The 21,554-nt window shown below is 44.8% G+C and overlaps 2 long non-coding RNA genes across 29 annotated transcripts in view; one reads left to right on the forward strand and one right to left on the reverse strand.

The window, feature by feature from the left end:
• The window catches only part of LOC103690087 (uncharacterized), a 132,234-nt gene extending 130,460 nt beyond the window's left edge, over positions 1-1,774 (reverse strand). For 18 of the 22 annotated variants that reach the window (XR_010063781.1, XR_005500807.2, XR_005500816.2 and 15 more), the window contains exon 1: positions 1,632-1,764. This is a non-coding gene — a long non-coding RNA (uncharacterized LOC103690087). The other 4 variants (XR_010063782.1, XR_010063780.1, XR_010063778.1 and 1 more) reach the window with 3 other exon arrangements.
• On the forward strand, positions 966-19,265 carry LOC120100782 (uncharacterized). 7 transcript variants are annotated; one of them, XR_005500825.2, is made up of 4 exons: positions 966-1,291; positions 3,229-3,787; positions 6,579-6,617; positions 8,203-19,265. It is a non-coding gene; the product is annotated as an uncharacterized LOC120100782 (long non-coding RNA). The 7 variants fall into 7 exon arrangements; XR_005500824.2 differs by having other exon boundaries at positions 3,229-5,325; positions 8,203-19,262; XR_005500823.2 differs by having other exon boundaries at positions 6,579-19,265.
• Positions 19,266-21,554: the final 2,289 nt, after the last annotated feature.

The following is a 21,554-nucleotide window of genomic DNA, read 5'->3' on the forward strand; positions in this document are numbered from 1 at the left end:
TTAAAAGAAAGGGAGGGAGAGTGCTAAGACATGCAGGTCTCTTGATTGTTTAGGCTTTTTGTTTGTTTGTTTTGAAGATTTACTATTTGCCCAGGGATATAATGTTGTTTTATTTTCTGGTAGAGTATATCATTCCTTACCAGAATATCTATAAAGTATGTTGTTCTCACTGTGCTAAAACTTTCCTCTCTCATGTGGCCCAGGGACTATATAGTGTTCACCAGGCTGGAAGTAGACTGCTGTGTTTCACTGGATAATTATGCTAAATTTATATCACTCAGATCTGTGCATGAAAATGTGTGTGCCATATCTATTGCCTCAAAAGGTGGATAATAGAACCACCACAATATCCTAGAAGTTTTAAAAAAAGAGCAGGCACGAGAGTTCTATACAAATATGTATGAATATAAATTTGTATATAAGAAATCCAAAGCCTATCTCTAGCATTGTAATGATGCATCATGTGGTCAGTGAAAAAAGAAAGAAAACAAAACAACCCAAAAAACCACCCAACCACAAAGCAGTTTTGAGAAAGCTAAGAAAGATCAGACCTGACACAGCTTCACTTTAGAGGTTGAATCAAAGTTTAAAGAAACAAAGAATTGGCTGATTGAGTGGATGAACAAATCTGAAAAAACCCTTAACGGAATTACCCAGAGTTGGCACAGATTATTGAAATGTGGGATATGATAGACACAGTAGGGTCCATGTGAACACTTGGCAACCTTGTACTGCAGAGGGTTTGATATCCTCAAAGAAAGAGATTGCTCATTTCACAAAACTGACCGCAACATTGATAAAGGAAGTGGCCAAACATGGATCATCGTTCGCATTCCTGTTGCTTCATCCTGGGTGTGATGATACATTCATGGTCTTATGAGCATGTAAAGACACCAATATGAGTAAGGACTGAAAGAGCAATACAGTCATTCTCAACGATCTTTCCCAACAAGGACAGACGAGGACCAAGAGCTTGCACAGCAGCCCACTGCCCTGGAAGCCCTTACAGAGACTTTGACTTTTCAGAATTTTGATGCTGGCCACAGGGGTGTTGAAGCAGGGGCTACTACTGCAGGGAGCTCTAAGTACAGATCCTCGCCTTCTCACTTGAACACATAGGCTCGATGGCAGCGTTTGCTACCTGTGCAAGCTCATAAAATTCCATCTCCTAGGTGCTAAGCAACGTCTACTGCCCAAGGGCCAACCTGGCTGGCATTACTGTCTCTAGCCCTGTGGATGCCGGGAGTCCAGTACCACCAACCAAAGCCTCCAATTTCCTAAGCTGAAAAAGGTGAGCGTTGGGCCTAGCCTGCCACGTAAATTCACAGCGCCTCCTTCTGGCCACCAGTTTCCATGAAGGACGGTCTCTACAGGTCTTATTTAACGCCGGTATGGAGGGCATGAGTCCTGAGAAGTCTTTACGTAGTTGTTTGCTTGACTTGTTGTGAGTACCTAGCATGCACAGAGCAGGGTGTGAGGCATAGGCATGGTGTGGTAGAAAGGTGTCTGTCGCCTGAAGATCAGACCCCTGATAAGCCCTTGGCTTAAGTAGCAGCACCCAGAACAGTGTCTGGCATATTCTGGGTACTTCACCCGTTGGAGGAAGGGTTTTCATGATTGTCTGTACTTACCAGTTCTACTGAGGGTCCCCCCAACAGCTTGTATGCTCACACGAACTCCTTCCCCCCTGGATTTGCTGTTGGGATCACTGCGCTCGCGCCTTTGTGGCCAACGGTCGCTGCCCTAAGTCAGTTGGCTTTTGTTTTATGCAGCCTTTCCCTGGTGGGAGGGGCACTTTTGCACTCGAGGCCACGCTTTTGCACGTGACTTGATGAAGCGCCACGACTATAGTTGCAAATGGTGTGTCTATATCGAGCATGTATTTGTAAAAATATGTAAACACACACAAATGACCGGAGATAAATTTATCTTGTCAGCTTGACCTCTGTGATGAGAATGGCAAATATTTGACTATCCACCAGGACTCAAATACCACTACCCTCTGGAAAGATAGGACTGGAGGAGCCAGTCCAAGAGTGCCCAAACAGAGGGAAAGGGGACCAGCAGTGGCATTTAAGTACATGTAGTGTTTTGCAAATGTGTTTGTGTGTGTACGTGTATGTATGCACATGCACACGCGTGTTTTCATGTGTATATTTCTCATGCTTTAATTTTTTGTTGTTTTTTTCCCGTTTACTTTGGAGAGAGGAGAGAGGAGAAAGAGAGAGAGAGAGAGAGAGAGAGAGAGAGAGAGAGAGAGAGAGAGAGAGAGAGAGAGAACATGGGGGAGGGGGTTAAGAGATAGGCAGACAGTCCAGGCTGGGAATGGAAGCAGGATAACTTTAACGTGACAAGATAGAAGATAGAAAAACAGACTCAGAATGGACTAGCAAGGCCAAATGACACTTCTTCCTTCTGCTAAAAAAGGCTCTATACCCATCTCTAGAGACACTTGGCCTTCTGCTGCTGTTTGTCTCTGTACACACAGAGTCATCTCGGCACACAGAGCTTCCCCTGCCACGACAGGATTGCTCCCCGAGTTAAGGTTCCTAATTCACAGAATAAATCACTCTTCCTAGGTGCCAGGCTGAGAGGCTGGAACTACAAGAGCCTGCAGAGGTCACAGCCCCAAAGCTACCTTGCTAAGAGCTTTTGGAGCCCTGGTCTTCAGAATGGCAGTTCTTACCACCAGGGCAGGGTCTTCTTGCTGTTGTATCCTTCCCACTTGCTACTGACTTTGCTACATAGTATGTACTGGGTAATTAAAAGAGCACAGCATCTCTAGCCATTTTCTTAGCCAAGATGGCCTTTCACTCTCCTGGAATGTGGAATTGAAAAGCAATGCCAGTCTGCTGAAGGTTTCTGGTGGGCTGTGTACTGGCAAACCCACCCATCTCTCTTCGGTGGCAGCTGTGTGGCCTCCACTTCCAGTCTGTGCCTTTGGCCTAGCTGCACTGGTTCCTGTTAACTTCCTTCCTCCATCCCCTGCTGGTCAGGGGCCCATGTGGTCTCCCAATTAAGCTTCAAAAGGACACATTCTGGTTTTTACCCATGCTATTACTGGCCCTGTGGAGTATCCCTTTCTCTAGGCATCTCTTCTTGGCTACAATACTGTCTCCCTCCTCCCTGTACTTTCTGACCTAGTTCATCTGAGACCTCATGGCTTTTTAATTCATTCATGGCTCTTAGCCCTCCATGATTTTTGTTTTGTTGTGTTTTTTTTTTCAGGTTAATGTTGGCTTTGACTGTATGTCTCACCCAAACCTTAGGAGTCGGGCTCTCTGTTCAACTGGTACCAGAAGCAACTCGTCCATGAGCAAACCTAACCCCTCCATAAGCTGGTTAATTATCATCTCTGATTTTTTTCTCCTCTGGAAGAGCACACATGTACAGTCTGAGATAAGAGCTGATATTTTTGCTTGTTGGTATGTGCTGTATCTCCTGCCCACAGGAGCCTCTGGTATATGGTGGCCATTCTGGAATATTTGTTTTGAAATGACTGGTACCACTTATAAGAGCAGCAGCTATCACCAGGGCAGTTTCCCTGTCCAAGCCCCACTCCCACAACACCCACCCCTGCTCCCATCCAGAGCAGACCAACATTTCTGTTTTAGGAGACTCCAAGTGGAACTGATGAGAGCTCTTTACCCCACAGGGAAATCCTTGAACCAAACTGGAAGAAGAGGAAAAGGCCTTTGTATCCTTAATCTTTCCGCACTGAGCTGGATCTGTATAGTTAATATGGAAAACTGTAACTGTGTAATGAGAAGGGGTGTGGGCCATGTGGGTGAGTGGAATTCCTTACAGTACTTTCTTTTAGATGTCTTAATTTACTCTCTTTGTATTTCGATAGATCCAGGTGTTTGGACAGAGCTGGTCTTGGTCCCCAGTCCCCTCTCTTCATATCTCTGAAACCACAGGTCTCTCCAGACTGAGCTGTGTCCAGGAAGTGACCAGGTTTCCCACCTCCTATCACATGCCTATCTCCTATCTGAAACACTTCCAGGAAGATGGCAGGGGGAAGGCTACCCTAGGCCAGAAAGCTCAGACCCAGAGATTGGGTGGGAGATGTTACTGACAGGGCGGGGAGGAGAAGACAAAATTCCAGAGACAAGAATCCCCTATGGAAACAGCCCACTGGGCTTTTAGCCTTCCATTTGGGTTCCACTAAAACCCGTGTGTGTGTGTGTGTGTGTGTGTGTGTGTGTGTGTGTGTGTTTCTGTTGTTCTTATGTCTGGGTTTATTTCAAAGGGGGAAATTATAAAGAAACATCTCTCTTCTCATTTTAACGGCAGCTTGTGCTTGGCAGGCTGTCATGTGGCCTGCCCTTCCTGGAGGTGAAAAATAGGGTGCTGGCATGAGTCCCAAGAGGTTCTAGGAGCCAGAGGTTCCAATGATGCTTGCTGACAGAATCCCAGGCCAGGGGATCTGACCCATGGTGTTTTCCTACCCACTATTGGCAACGTAGATAGCCAGACAGTATCCTTGATGGGTTGAGACCTAGAGGAAAGGACTGGGAAACTGAGGTAGCCCCTACCTGGTAAACATCCATACAGCCAGCTGAAGGGCAGCCTCCCCACAGCCATTGAGGACCTTCTTTGAGTAGCATTTGTAAGTATCCAGCCAAGTGAGGCTGGGTTTTGTCATGTAAAAAACCACAGCTGGTGGTGAACCTTCCTAAGGGTTCAAGTTCCAATCTAGACTGAGAAGCCACAGCATGACCTGGAGGCCTTGAACTTGACTTAGTCTCTACCCCCAAGAGACAAGAAGTCACAGGAGACTGGAAAAGAGGTCAGTAGAGGACTATAGGATTATTATGCTAAGAAAATTACAAAATAAGTTGATGAGTGTTGCTGCAGAGGTCAGCTTATGAAAAAAAATGGATGCTAAAAGGGAAAGAAAAGAGGTGTCATTGTAACTTCTAGGTAAGGAATCCAAAAATAATTTCTGACCTTTGGCTTGGTGGTATATTCTGTGACAATAACAGAGTATCAGTATCAGAGACTGAAAAACTATTAGGCATCTAGTGCAAAGTCCACATCGTTCCTACTGATGCCTTTCCCATTTATGTGTACAGGTGTTTTGTCTGCATAGATGTTTTTGAACATCATATACATGCAGTACCTGTGAAGGCCACAGGAGGACAGTAGATCCACTGGAAAGGAAATCAGATGGCTGTGAGTGGCTAGGTGGGTGCTAGGGATCAAAATCAAGTTCTCTGGAAGAGAAGCTAGCACTCTTAACTGCTGAGCCATCTCTCAAAGCCTTCACTTTATAGGCGAGGAAACTGAGGCTCAAAGGAAACTGCTTGTCCAAGCCACAAAGTAAGTCAGTGGGTGGGCTAGTTCTGCAACAGAGTTCCATTTATTTAGTGTTGAATCACTTTGTGACAGCGTGTGAATGGACAGATCTGCATGAAGGGGATCTGAGAATTCCAGTAGATATGCCGCTCATATATATCCACTACGTAGACACTGGCCTTCAGATCCTGCCAGGAGAGACCATCAGTTCTTCCTAGTGGAGCAACCTAATATGGTCTTCGAGACTGTTGGGCATCAGGCTACAGGCAGAAAGCAGAGCTCAGTACCTCATCGTAGATAGGCCTGTTTTCAGACAGAGTTTGGTGCAGACACAAAAAGAGAACCCAGGCCCTAGGCTCTGGCCTTTATTAACCAGAGTAAGTTTTTGCAGGACTTCCCGGCTTCTCAGAATGGGCTCCACAATGAGGCAAGTGGTTCTGCTTAGAACAGCATGACTGCCCTCTGGTTGCCATACTCCTGATATCCCCAATACCAGCTCCACACTGCCCATCGGGGAGGCAGAGAGTGAAGAATGCCTCTTGCTAAGTGGATGAACACCCTACACTCTAGAAGAGACCAGCAGGGGACTGTAGAATACTAATGTGTAAAGCAACAAGCTTTTATAGGAGATGTTAGTCCAGGCTATACTAGAAGGAGGAGGAGGAAGAAGAGGAGGAGGAAGAAGGAGAGGAAGAAGAGGAGGAGGAGGGGGAGGAGGAGGGGGAGAAGGAGGGGGAGGGGGAAGAAGAGCTTCCAGCTTTTGCATTCCAGCTTCTAGATAAGGTTTCTAAAAATAATCCCTTGAATTGGGAATGGGGGCAGTATATCTTATAGTTCCAGCTAACCAGGAGGCTGAGGTGGGAAGAATCAACCCATCTGGGCAATAGAGCGAGACCTCATTAAAATAAAATCCTTAATTGGTATGGGTTTCTGTAGCTTCATGAATAATTAACCAATAATCAACAGCCCTTTGTCTAAGGTCTGTGTTTACAAAAATATTGTATTTATACCTCCTGGTTTATACTTCTTGTAATCCCATGTGGTGTCTATCAGTGTCCACATCTTAAAGATGAGTAGACTGAGGGTCAGAAAACCCAAGCAAGTTGCTCCAAGTTGCAATTTGGTAGTAGCCTCCTATCTACCCCCAGATCACAGAGTGCCTTCTGGGAAGAAGGCACACTAGGCTTGGGTTGCAGGTGGCAGTCAGTCATTTCTGTCACAGAATCATTGCTGAGTTGGGGAACTGGACCATAATGCAGCTCTCTCTCATCTTCTAGGGAGCAGAATTCTCTTCTGAAGTCGTATAGCACTGCCTGGTGAGCCTGATGCATTGAGGATGATTTGCATGTCAGATAGACACATGGCCTTGAATGACAGGCATGGAGTGCTGAGTTTGTCTATAGTCACCACCAGCTGTGTGGGCAGAGTGGAGAATAGAGTCCAGAAAAAGCACTGAAAAATCTGAGCAAAGTACAAGAGCTCTGGGTTTTGTGCTGGTCTAACCCTCTGTATAATCTCCATGGTCAAGCACGAGGTAGAAGCCCTCTTGTTAAAAACGAATGAAAATTCTAGGGCAGCCTGTTGGTGCATGCCTTTAGGGAGGCAGAGGCAAGTAGATCTCTGAGTTCAAGTCCAGCCAAATCTACACATCAAGTTCCAGGACAGCCAGGGCTACCCAAAGAAACCATGTCTGGAAAGAGAGGGGACAGGCTGTCTCCTGCAGCTATTTAGAAACAGGCAAATGAAAATGACTCATACATAGTTGCAGAGTACAAGCTGGTAGCAACCCGGAAATCACCCACCATTGCCAGGCTCACAGATACAAAGGGGTCAAAGAGAGAAGTGGGACCCAGTAGGTTTCTTTCTATCTTTCTACCCCAGAACTGGCTTCAATGGAGTCCTACAGATTCTGCCCCCAGATTACTCCAGAAATCCCACTGCTCCATGCTTAGAAATTCAGTCTTACATCTCTTTTAAACTTTTAAACTACATTTTACATGTGTGGGATAGCACACAGGTAGAGGTCAGAGGGCAACTTGTTAGGTTGGTTCTTTCCTTTCCCTGCATGGGTTGTTGGGGATCAAGCTTGAACTGTCAGGCTTTGTGGCAAGCATCCTTACCTGCTGGGCCCTATCGAACTTATTTTTCACTTGTTGAGACAAGACCTTGCTTTGTAATCTTGGCTATCTTGGAACTCCCTATATAGACTAGGCTAATCTCAAACTTACAGGAATCCACATGCTTCTTTCCCCAGGTGCTGGGTTACAAGCATGTGTCAGCACACAGGGCTCTACAGTACATCTTTTTCATTAATTTACTTATTTATTCATTTTACAATCTAATCACTGCCTCCCCATCCCAGTTCCCCCTCCTCTTTTAACCAAACTTTTTGTGTGGACAGGCCTCAAGAGCACACACCACACACACACACACACACACACACACACACTGCCCCCCCTCAGTTCAGCATTCAGTTTTGTTTCCAGACTGTCCCCCTTCCTTCCCTCTCTTCCCCCTCTCGTCCTGCCATGACAGAGTAGCAGTGTCTCATAGTCGTCTGCAGGGTCTCTTGGGGTGAAGCTGGACCCCACAGACATCTTTGAGGGTGGGGCTTGAGTGCTAATGGATAGCTATGTATAGTGGCTTGGTGGAAAGACATTCAGTTTTCGGGGGGTTAAAACTTTACTGTCTCTCTTCTTTTCCTCTCCTAGGGTTTTAGACCCAAGTATTCTCTAGTAAATTGACAATAAAATCCCATTCAGGAGTATTCCAAGGATCATGTAGGAGGGCCTTTAGACCATAGGCATGGGCAAGAAGCAGGGCAGTTAGATTCACAGAGCCTGCATGACCCAGTGCTGATGGACACTTGTTCATACTTGACCCATTTCATCTTCACTGCAGATAATACTCCATGAGGTTCTGAGCCAGCCCGAAGCCATAAACCCAGAAAGCAATAGCGCCCACACAAGAATTTACTAATGCCGGCATGACCTGTTACAAGGGCACCTTTGGGCTTTGCTGCTCTGGACATGATGTGGACTCCCACAAAAGACTGAAACATTCAGGAAGCCAAACATCCAGAGGAGAGAAAGCAGGCATTGTGAGGTAGGCAGGTTGTGGTCACTGTGGGGCCCAGTTTCTGGCTAGCTCTGCCCATCCTAGGATACACTGGCTGCCTCACATTTAGCTCTGCCCATGATTTCTGCAACCATGTTTTCAAGGATGACGTAACAACCCAGTGTACCAATGGTCCTCCTTCATTTTTCCTGTTAAGCAGATTTAAAAATGAACCAAGAATCTTGGCTGCCATTAATTTCACAGCTTTACAACATTTTGCATTCTTTTTATTTATTTTATTTTTCTTGAGTCACTTTTAAAGCCCTTATGATTCCCTTATTTCTCTATTGGGGAATTCTCCTCTCTCCTGAATACCCCATCCCCCAGAAAACTTTAAATAATGTAACAAATTCTCGTTTCATTCCCTTTTTGTTTCTAAATGGATTTTTCTCCACAGAACATCCCTGAGAATCACATATGTCAGGCACTTCCCTAGGTGCCCCTTAGTCCTCACACTGATCTACCCTTCTCCAGCCACTCCTCCTCCTCAATCACACTCTGCTCTTTTAATTGCTGCTTCCCTTGTCATACTTGAGGCTTCTCCCTCCTGTCAGTCTGTCTCCCTTAGATGCCAATTCTTTCTTCCATTGCTGAGAATTCATTAAGATACTCAAGACTCCTGCACATCTGCACCCTCCATGCTGAATCATCCTAGTCTGTGTAGGATGTTCCTTCAGATGCTGACAGGAGCAGAGGACCAGGGGAGTCTGCTCAAGTGCAGATTAAGGCATTGCTGTAGAGTTGTGGGTCCCATGGTCCAGCTGACACCTGCAGCCTCATGGCAGAGCCTCTCTAAGACTGGACTGATGCCCTTCCTAACTGCCTCCCTGGCCAGCCCAATGGGTCCCTGGGACTGTCTTTTGTTTTATGCATTGCTGTTTTGTAGGCTGGTCCTATAAACCATCAGGGTCACCTGCAATTGTTCCTCAGGTGTCTGCTGGGCCTGTGGGCACAGCTGGAAAAGAGTTGAGCAGGAGGCCAAGGGAAGTGACCCAATGACTAAAAAGTCAATGAGGTTATAACTCTCTGGTATGCTCTTAGCAGAAGGCTGAGCTACTCAGCACATAGAAGAGCTGCCTGAAAGTTGTCACCCATCCTGTTTGGGTTTTGACTTTTAGATGGGTATGTAGGTAAGTACCAGAGAAGGTCGTTTGCTATGAGAGGCTTAATCAAAAACATGGCAGTCTTGACAGTTTCTAGGAAAGAATGATCTGATTGTAGCTAACTGCCTCACCCAGGCAGGTCACATGGTCCTTGTGATAGGGTCTATTATGAGACAATTGAGACGATTGGCTATGGGGACAATTCTGTTGTTATCATACAGATAAACACACACACACACACACACACACACACACACACACACACAGGAGGAGGGGACAGGGAGGGGAAGAGAGAGATATCATTCATTTGCTCATTCATTTCTTGCCTCATTCTAAAAAGAGACTTAAGGCAAGAGACACAGCTGGAAAATGGACACAGAGAAAATTATTCTGAAATTCTAATTTGAAAGATAAAGTCTGAGATGGTCTTAAGTGGGAGTAAGGCAGTAGACAGGGGGCTAGTCTATAAAACTAGGAGACGCAGCCTTCAGGATGAGGAGGCAAAAGACACCTTGGATGGAGACGGGAGCATCTGGGGAAGGGAGAGGCAGATAGCGCCACATTCTTCTGTCCAGCCTCAGTGGTTGCTCCAGGCACAATGGAATTGATGTTCCTAAAAGCCCAGAATCCCAACTAGGATGGCAGGCTCTGAAGCACAGAAATGGTTCAAAAACTCTGATATGTTGAGCTTTGCAGTGACTCTGACCCCTCCTTGCTGTATATCACTTTCATAGACCCGTGACCGTCTATTTTACACCTCCTTTAATAGGATGTGGGCAATAGCAACATGAAGGAGCGGCCTGGAAAAGTCTTCCTGTCCATCATAACCCCCCACCCCCGCATCCTGAAAAGCTCTGGTTAAAAAACACTTTTTTGCCACGGGCAATCAGTGCCTTCTTAATCGCATGGAAAATGTGAGTCTATGCCTCTTAGAAAAAGCTGCTCTTTTCTTTTCATTGCTCTGGAAAGAGCCAGCTGAGTCCTTATAGCTGTTTCCGGTGTCTCCCAAGCCCCTGCTTCTAACCAGTTTACTGTTCCCACGTCCCTGCTAGGCAGACATTCATGTCTCCTCTCCAGGATAACTCTGTCTGTCTGGTGGTAGTAGTTCCGAGTGGTCACAAGCTCATGAAGTGGCAGTTTTATCAGCTGGAGTGGGTCCCGGGGAGGCAGGGCCAATCCTGTTCCTCTGAGGAGGACAACGATAAAAGTGGAAGTGGAGATGGAGGAGCTTGGCTGTGGGGTAGCTGGGTTGTATGGAAGGGGATGTATGGGGTGAAGCAGGAGGATGACGCTGGAGGTGGAGGGGTGGTGGTACCCGGGCAGAGAAGGCCTTGAGGTCTGGTGAAGAAGACTGGCCGGTATTCATCCACACCAAGGAAAAATGGCAGGAAATTCAAGAGTTCAGGGATCAGGTAAAGTCCAGTGTGAGAAGTAAACTCTCGGACTGGACATTTGCCTTAGGAATTAAAGGGATGGATAAATGAGATGGAAAGGCCTGGACCGTAGGAGGAAGTCAGCCCAGACTCAGGAAGATCTGAAGCTTATAAGGGGGAAAGTGTCCCCTTAATAGGTAGCATAGGCTGTCACTTGAGATTCCTTGTGGATTCCTGACAAGGGACTAGTGGCTAGACTACTACTGTTGACTAGCATAAGAGCAGCAGAGAGGTTTTCCAGAAGGCCCCCAGGCCTCAGGAAATGGTAAACTGAGGCAGATAAGGGTTAATGCGTTCTGAAATATTAATCATCCCGGTACTTAATGCAGGGTGAAATGAGATAAATTATTCACATCACTCAGTGTCATAAAAAGGCTGATGATGCCATATCAGGCCTCTTTAGCTGCATTTTACACATAGGTCTTCTTCCTATCCCTCTTGTTTAATTGTTTTCAGAACATCTGGCTTAAATTGGTATTTCATGTCTCTGTTCTTTATCTTCTGCCAAAATAAATTAGATCATACATTCACTTCATGACTTTCTGACATTTCCCATATTTGTACCTTCACACAAACACATCTAGGAAGAACTAGGGACTGAGGAATCAGGCTCGGCAGAAAGGTGGGACCGTTTTCCATGCTCAGGACTTCCAATCTTCCAGCAAGAGGGCTGGCTCTGCACAGGGGCTACAGGACGTCTATTTGTGAGACACTCTGAATTAGTAGTGATTTGTGGGAATTAGATCGCAAAGATGTCTGTGCAGAGGTACCCACAGTCCTCCAGGGTGTCTGCAAAATGGATCTCAATGAATGGGGCTTTTTATAGCCTTTCCACTCTTGGGCAGCCTTTCAGTGGCCCCAGTCCACAGCAGTTTCCCACAATGGCTGAACTTCTGCTCTTCTTTACCAGGCACTGAGCCCCAGAAGGGAATGGACTCTGAGAGTAGGACTCTTGAGGAGGGTCCGTGGGCTCTGCACTAACGTCAGTGGTGAAACACTAAGAAAGTGTGAGAAAGGAGAAACAAATTAAGGCAGGATTGAGGGGGAAAAGCACAGAAGGAAGGGATGGAGAACTAGCCAGCAGACAGAGCGTAAGAGAATTAAGCCAGAGGGAAGCAGAGTCTCTGGAGAAAGGTAAACAGGTCAGGGGAGCAGCTGGTCGGGAATAAGAGTCTGGGAGAGAGGGTCAGGCTTCTCAGAAAGCAAAAGGAGCAAGACAGATGGAACTAAGGGAAAAATCAGGAGAGTCAGGGAGTGTGAGGGAGGCAGAGTCTCCATGTCCTGCAGTGAGCTAAGCTAAGTGGAGGGCAAGTTGTCTTACACATGCACACACCCACATACACACACACACTTCTTACTATGTTATTTGTGAGACTCTGCAAACCCAAATTGCCTCCTTCTCACCTACTGGAGCTCTTCTCTGTGTCCCCTGTCTTCCCCTTCAATTCTTAGGGGTAATTGAAAATGAGTCAGATGTGGACTTGCAACATGCTAAAGAACTGGTGGGCTCCTTCTGTTTCACAGTGGGGTTCCAGTCCTCTGGGTTGCACACTCAGCATGCCCACTGAAGTCTGACAGTGGCCCTGGCTGGATGTAACTCCTGTGGTTGGAAGCTGCCATGTAGAAGCAGCTAGGCCAAACAAAGAACTCTTTTTTGTTTGCTTGCTTGTTTGTTTAAAACAGGCTGTCAGGAAATTTACACTGTAAAAAGTTATGTATATATATATAAATCCAATTTACTGGTGAGAACTAAATGAATAAAGTACTTGTTTGGGGATTGAATCTAATGCTTTGTCCAAATTCGACTCCCAAAAGCCGCACTTCCAGATGTTAAGGGACCCTGCTCCCAGCTGGCAAGAATTGCATACAGTCAATGGCTGGATAAGCGGATGGAGGCAAGACTTTTAGATTGTGTGGGCAAGGCACCAAGGAGAAGAAGAACAGACAAAATCACCATGACGGGAAAACAAAGAGAGCAGACTTAAGGGCTTATCAGCATGTAAGAATCTGGGAAAGTGGCCCCTATTGGATCTGGGACAGTGGAGATGAAATGTAGATTTTAAAACACATTAACTCAGAGATATCAGAGGGGAGTGCATGCTAGCTGTGTAGAGGGTTTAGCACTGCTCAGTCATTGAGCTAGTTTGGTGTATCAAAATTAGCAGCTGGATGTGTGTGTGTGTGTGTGTGTGTGTGTGTGTGTGTGTGTGTGTATGTGTGTGTGTGCATATGTGTACGTTCATGCTTATGTGGGTGCATATGCATGTATGAAAGCCAGAACAAGCCTAGATATCATTCCTCAGAAACAATGTCTACCTTATTTTTGAGACAGGGTTTCTTTTGAGCCTTGAACTCATTAAATAGGACAGGGAGACTCAAACTGGAATTTCAAGCACACATTATCATGTGTGCAGCTGCTTTAAAAAGTGGATTCTGGGATTGAATTCTGATCCTCAAGTGCTTTAGTGACTGAGCCATCTCCTTGACCCCAGACTTTCATTTTAGAGGGTCTGGTTGGCATTCAGAATACTTGTTATATTTTCTAGCCTACATTGAAGCTAACTGCGGGACAATATTTAGCAAGGAGGTTTGGCACATGTAATTTTAGGAAGTCTTAGAAAGGAGGACCCTTCTTTGCTAATCGTATCTGAAATGACTACTGGAAGGCTGGCCAGGAGGCTCAGTGGGTAGAGGAGTTTATTTGTACACTGAGAGCCTGAGTTTTACCTTTCACCCACCTCCCCATGACATGGCAGGAGACCAACTTTCTGACATTCAAAGCACAGGTGCACCTGAACCCTTACAGACTTACACAAATACATACTAAATAAATAAACAAAAAGAAATAAATTTCCCCAGAGACTCTACCTGCTGCACATGCATCAGGTAATCTCTTCTTGTGTGTGGTCTGAGTTCGTGTGCTGAGCAAGGGAATGTAGCATTAAAACAAAGGGGAGTCACTTCCCAGGCCAGCTTGTCAAAGACTTTGGCTTGTCTCACTCACATTCTTGCTAGTTCTTTCTGCTTGCATGTACGAAGTTACCAGGTAGTGAGTTGCTTTATGGAGACGCCCATGCCACAAGGATCTGAGTACACCTTTGGCCAATGGTGAGTGAGGATTGGAGGCCAACTCATTGCAGCAAGCAGGATCTTGCTAGAAACTGGGTGTCTTGGAAGCAGATCCTTCCCAACATGAGAAGCTGGGCTGATACCTTGAATGCTAATATAGGACAAAGCCTGAGTCAGAGAACCAAGTTAAATATGCCTGGATTTCCTACCCAAAGGAACTGTGGGATGATGTAAATGATCATCATAAGCCTCTAGGTTTGACAGGCTGCACATTGATCATAAACTTTTCCTAACTAGTTTGAAAACAGACATGATGATTGGGGTAGGCATCTTGAGCTATCAAACTGATTTAACTAAGGCCCTGCATGGACTAATAGTAAACAAGAGAAGGGAACACTGCTATCATTTTGAATGTTTTTTCTCAGCTGACTAATTTTTTAAATTTGTGTTAACAAAGTAATGTGTCCTTTTTGCAAGCAAAGCACTCTCATGCAGAATGGTAAGGCAGGTCTGATTTACTGACGATGTGCATATTGTTGCCCACTTTCCCCCTGGGACTTTCGTTGTTTAATTCCAAACTCTCTGTTATCTCTGCCCTTTGTTCTTTAGCCGAGAGCCATGCCTCATATCCCTTTCCAACCTTTTTCTGTCACCAAGTTCTGGCAGTGGTCCCAAGACACCAGGCTGAGGTTTTCCTTGTAGGGGTGTAGGTGGGGTAAAATGTGCTCATTCTGAAAATATCAGACTTTTGAAAATATTAGTTGGGGAAATTCTTGAAAGCTTTGAGCAATCTTAGTTTTAACTGAGTGGCCTGTGGCTGCAGCCTACTCTGCTCTGAGTGGAAGATTGTTGATGGATGTGTCAACATCAATGGGAAAATGAAAAGCTCAAAGGCAGCTTGATACTGAGAACACAAAAATAGAATATAGACAGATCTCCCTTCTATGACTGTGGGAAGCCATTACTGACCGAGTGCCTTATGCCCAGTATGTTAACAATGCTTGGATATAAAATCTCATTCTTGTAAATTGCAGGAGAATTTGGCCTTTTAAGTTCTCATAGTTTATTTCTATTGTGGGTCCCTGGCTAAGTATCAGTGACTACATCTCATTCATGTGTGTTCTTGTCATCAAGTGTCTTATACTAAATAAGCACTCAATAAACTGTTGGGTATAAGTTGGAGGTGATCTTTTTGTGCACTGTCTAAAGATTGTCATATTGTTCAAATAATGATTTCTATGCTGGCAGAGAGTTGAGTGCAGACCAGACTTTGGTATTATAACTTATATTTCTACATCATATTTTGTACACATTCCCTCTCTATGTCCTTATTGGTTTAATAAAAAGCTGATGGCCTATAGCAAAAGAAGAGAGAATAGGTGGGACTTCCAGCTGATATAGGAACTCTGGGAAAGTGTCAGGAGAGGAGAATTCACCAGCCAGTCACAGAGGAGGTAGGCTGAGACTGAAGGAGAGGTATCTAGGAAACCTCCTGGTAGAATTTAGATCAGAATAAATGGGCTAATTAGATTATCTGAGCTAGTTGGGAACAAGAGTAAGCAAAAACCTTAATCATGAAAAGTAAATACCTTTGTGTCTTTACTCAGAGCTGGGTCAGGCCTAGAAAGCCACATGGTTGTAGGTACATTCTAAGGAAGATTCTTCATTATTGTAATCCTACTTCAGGACACTCTTAGGTCAGTGATATCCCCCGTCTTCTCACTAATACAGACTGCCAATGTACAGTTGTTCATTGGCTTCATAAAATTATCTGGAATTTCTACCATGTACCAGGCTATCCTAGATGCTGGTATTGTCACCGTCAATGACAGTCAAATAAATCTCAGCTCGATTCTGTTTTGTTTCCTGGTCTCCTCTGCAGTGAAGGGGCGCCGGATGGTTGGTGTTGGCCAACAGACTAAGCAGAGTGGGCACATTTCATTTACAGTCCAAAGCTATTCACAGCTAGTGGGCTTTCTTCTCCTCTTCTCCCTTGGAGTATTCTGAAGCCATGTGTTCTGAGGCCAGCACCAGATGGGATAATCTGAGTCGCCGAAACCTGGATGGAAGAGGGTAACTGTCCCCATATTTCTTGTTTGTACTTCCCCGACAATTGCAAAGCCACCTGAACAAAGGTGAGCCATGTGGTTACTATGGAGCAAGAATATGCCAGGCAGAGAGAACAAATGGCACGAGGATTGGCTTGGGAATGACTACAACCAGTTTTGTTGTGTTGAGCCTATTTGGATGCTTGAATCAACTAGGAACCTGTGTATTCCATTTTAATTTATTCTTTTTTATTGAAACAATTTTTTTAAAAAAAGAAACAGGTTTAGGTTTACAGTGAGATAGAGAGATGGGTTTAAAGATTGGTCATGTGTTTCCTGGCTCTGTCTTATATACCCAGCCTTTCTGGTGTCTGCATCCTTTGCAAGACTGGCACATTAGTTACAATGGCTGGATCAGCACTGACACATTAATATCATCCAAGTAAATAGCATACACTTGCGCCCTGTGGATTTGGCAAAAGCATAGTGACGCATAGCTGCCAACTTAGTAGCATATGGAATAATTTCGTGGCCCTCTTTCTCCGGTGCTGCCTCTGATATTCAGGCATCCCCTGCCTTCAGGAATGAAGTGGCTCACACTCCGTAGGAGACAGTGGGGTATGGACCACTCTCTCCATCTTTCCTGTGCTGCCTTCCCGATTGCTGGCATTAGGGTGGCCAGCCCTGCTGATTCCCACAGCTCATGCCAAGCTCTACTCATCACAGATTTCTACTTAGTCACTGTCTGCTTAAAACTTCTGTCCTGAGGAGACAAGTTAGCTAAATGCAGACATTCTTCTCTATCTTGCTGAGCTAGGCTGACTCTGTTCAAGAATATGGTGTAACTCAAAACACACTCTGAATTCTAAACAGCTCTTTCTGGTACTATTTCCAAAGGTCAGAAAAAATTATGATAATGTTATGTATGGAAAAATTTCAATATAAAAGTGGACACTGATTCACCTTTGTTTTTAAATGACAAATTGCTCTAAACGTTTCTATGTTTAGAGATGTATAAATGGAATGAGTTTCCTATAATAAACTTGGATGTTGTTCAGATCTCTCATAGCGGGAAAAGCTTTTCACAAGTAACTTGAATTGGCTATGATATCTATGATATCATTCACATATGTATATATGCACATATAAACAAACAGAAAACTAAGGAACGGACTCAGTTTTAGAATCTTATACATCTGTGAAACTAAAACAAATTTGTTAATTAAATGCAATAAAACTACCAAATAAAGAGAAATTCAAGTCTGCCATATTGATTTACTACAGGAAATGACACCCATCTGAAACTAAGTCACCCTCAAAACAACACTGTGTTGACTACAGTAGAACAGGGCAACAGCATGACCTATTTCATCCCATGCTATTCGATGGTTCATCCTCCCACCCACCTTTGTTAACTGGGCACACCAAGGCACAATTTGACTATGTTGGCCAGGTGTTGTGTTGCATGACTTTAATCCCAGCACCTAGGAGGCAGACAGATCTCTGTGAGTGCAAGGCCAGCCTGGCTTACATAGTGAGTCTCAGGCCAACCTGGTTTACACAGTGAGTTCCAGGACAGCTAGGGTTACACAGAGAGAACTTGTCTCAAACAAAACACAACACAACAAAACAAACAATCGGACTGTGCTTTGATATGGCCATACTCTTTATTTATAAATTGTTTTCTTATCTTTTTTCAAGTCTGTCACAGTTCTCTTAGTTCTCTTTGCTAACCACACGTCCAAACATAGGTAGTGGAATTTCATTCCCAGGAAAACTATAAAAGGTTCCTATATTTGCAAACATTTTAACCTCACTCTTAATTCAATGCACATTAAAACAAGAGTCCCTTTCATCTGTCACATTGACAAGGTTCTTAAAGATAGATGCTGGTAGGCATGTGTGATGGGCACTCCTGAATACTTACTGGGGGAATAAAATCTTACCTGACCTTCATGGAAAGCAATTTGGCCATCTTAAGAGATTTCAAAACCTCCGAGTTACTAATTTCAAATACAGCTTTTAATCCTAAGATAATAATTTTAAGCTACTGACAAAACAAAAAAAAGAATTTTGCATAAAGATATTCATGGAAATGTGGACGATGAAAGATAGACTCCCCCAATGTCCCAGAGTCAATGAAAGAATTTAAGGTACAGGCCTTCTTTAGGGATTCAGTGCTTATGGCTCCAGAACATAATACTGCAAACAGTACTAAAGTGAGTCACACCAACTTTTTGATTTCTAAGTGTGTGCAAAACTACATTTACATTATTCTGTAGTATAGTCACTAGTTAAGTGCATCATAAAAAGTCAATGCCATACATAGGTCAATTAGATAAGCTTTATTGCTTCTACAACACCCACCCACAAGACTTCGATTTGCTTTTTGAAGTTATCTTGAATAAGTGAGTGATTTAATAATGCAACTCACCCTATTATTTTTGATATAAAGATGAACTACTAAAAATAATAATTTGGAAAATAGTGCTTTTCGGTATCCACGTTTATTTGTAAAAGCAATGCTTCCCCTTCACCCGACAACTACCCACCCAACCTGACAATTCTGTGTTCGCCTTTCAAAAGAAAATGGATTAGCAGATACCACCAAGTCCAGCGAAACAAATTCCATATCTACTCCCACTGCCACCCCTACACCACCCCCACCGCACTCTGTATCCATCCGTCTGTCCGTCCGTCCGACTGTCCATTCATTTGTCGAATCTGAGACAGGTCTGTCTTCGCATCCCAGGATAGTTTGAACTCAATGTGATACTTCTGCCTCAGGCTTCAGCCTAGCATAGGTTCAGATAGGTGTGATCCCTGACACCTGGCTTTGGGGTCAGTTTCTAGAAGGTCTGGTAAACTGAATGAAAGGGACTTTCCTCTCCCATCTGAGGACCTCTATTTATTAGATTGTGCTCCCTCTCCTGGTGACAGTCTGTCCCTAGAGGCCAGACCGAGTCTCCCTTTAAGGAGGGCGTGGAGCAGAGACTCCTACAGCCCACCACAGAGCCTCTCTGGGGAACAGAGCTTAAGCACACCCAAGACCTGAACACAATACGCGTGCTTGCGCTGCCCTCTTAGGGTCACTTGGGCCGGGCTTCGGTCAAGTCAGACTCAGGCTCAGGTAATGCATCTGGACGGCTGGGGCGGGGCGGGGCGGGGGAGCCTGCGGCCACCATGGACTGATTCCGGAGTCTGGCTTCAGACTAGGTCAGCGCTTTTCACCCAGGAGAGCCGCACCCACTGTACTGTCCCTCCCACACCGCTCGCCGCTCTCACCCCGTAGCGCTGTCATTCAGACTCTGGGGCCGGTTCCTCCTTGCCTGCAAAGTGTGCCCCCCCATCCGAGGGCCACAAGGTAGAAGGTGGGGACACCCCTGTGTCTTGGCTAGTTGTCCAGATTTGGCACTCGGGAACAGAGGGATACAGCAATCCAGACTTTGGGTGTGCCAAATGGGAGTGTTTCAAAGAATTGGGGCTCAGTTTGCTAGTGACTATACTGCCTATCTACTATAACCCCCACCCCGAAAAAAACAAAACAAACAAAAAAACATCCAAGTAACATAATAAGCAGTGCTATTGTTGCTAACTCTATTCCAGGTGCACTGTTTGGGAGAAAATTGCACATAGTTGTGTATGGGTTTATGTTACACTTTTGTATTTAAAGTGTTTCCCATGAACCCACACACCTATGGTCACTTGATTTTTGACAAAGGAGCCAAAACCATCCAATGGAAAAAAGATAGCATTTTCAGCAAATGGTGCTGGTTCAACTGGAGGGCAACATGTAGAAGAATGCAGATCGATCCATCCTTATCACCCTGTACAAAGCTTAAGTCCAAGTGGATCAAGGACCTCCACATCAAACCAGACACACTCAAACTAATAGAAGAAAAACTAGGGAAGCATCTGGAACACATGGGCACTGGAAAAAATTTCCTGAACAAAACACCAATGGCTTATGCTCTAAGATCAAGAATCGACAAATGGGATCTCATAAAACTGCAAAGCTTCTGTAAGGCAAAGGACACTGTGGTTAGGACAAAACGGCAACCAACAGATTGGGAAAAGATCTTTACCAATCCTACAACAGATAGAGGCCTTATTTCCAAAATATACAAAGAACTCAAGAAGTTAGACCGCAGGGAAACAAATAACCCTATTAAAAAATGGGGTTCAGAGCTAAACAAAGAATTCACAGCTGAGGAATGCCGAATGGCTGAGAAACACCTAAAGAAATGTTCAACATCTTTAGTCATAAGGGAAATGCAAATCAAAACAACCCTGAGATTTCACCTCACACCAGTGAGAATGGCTAAGATCAAAAACTCAGGTGACAGCAGATGCTGGCGAGGATGTGGAGAAAGAGGAACACTCCTCCATTTTTGGTGGGATTGCAGACTGGTAAAACCATTCTGGAAATCAGTCTGGAGGTTCCTCAGAAAATTGGACATTGAACTGCCTGAGGATCCAGCTATACCTCTCTTGGGCATATACCCAAAAGATGCCTCAACATATAAAAGAGACACGTGCTCCACTATGTTCATCGCAGCCTTATTTATAATAGCCAGAAGCTGGAAAGAACCCAGATGCCCTTCAACAGAGGAATGGATACAGAAAATGTGGTACATCTACACAATGGAATATTACTCAGCTATCAAAAACAACGAGTTTATGAAATTCGTAGGCAAATGGTTGGAACTGGAAAATATCATCCTGAGTGAGCTAACCCAATCACAGAAAGACATACATGGTATGCACTCATTGATAAGTGGCTATTAGCCCAAATGCTTGAATTACCCTAGATCCCTAGAACAAACGAAACTCAAGACGGATGATCAAAATGTGAATGCTTCACTCCTTCTTTAAATGAGGAAAAAGAATACCCTTGGCAGGGAAGGGAGAGGCAAAGATTAAAACAGAGACTGAAGGAACACCCATTCAGAGCCTGCCCCACATGTGGCCCATACATATACAGCCACCCAATTAGACAAGATGGATGAAGCAAAGAAGTGCAGACTGACAGGAGCCGGATGTAGATCGCTCCTGAGAGACACAGCCAGAATTCAGCAAATACAGAGGCGAATGCCAGCAGCAAACCACTGAACTGAGAATAGGTCCCCCGTTGAAGGAATCAGAGAAAGAACTGGAAGAGCTTGAAGGGGCTCGAGACCCCAAAAGTACAACAATGTCAAGCAACCAGAGCTTCCAGGGACTAAGCCACTACCTAAAGACTATACATGGACTGACCCTGGACTCTGACCTCATAGGTAGCAATGAATATCCTAGTAAGAGCACCAGTGGAAGGGGAAGCCCTGGATCCTGCTAAGACTGAACCCCCAGTGAACTAGACTATGGGGGGAGGGCGGCAATGGGGGGAGGGTGGGGAGGGGAACACCCATAAGGAAGGGGAGGGGGGAGGGGGATGTTTGCCTGGAAACTGGGAAAGGGAATAACACTCGAAATGTATATAAGAA

This window comes from Rattus norvegicus, chromosome 2 (assembly GCF_036323735.1).
Source record: "Rattus norvegicus strain BN/NHsdMcwi chromosome 2, GRCr8, whole genome shotgun sequence".
Taxonomy (NCBI): domain Eukaryota; kingdom Metazoa; phylum Chordata; class Mammalia; order Rodentia; family Muridae; genus Rattus; species Rattus norvegicus.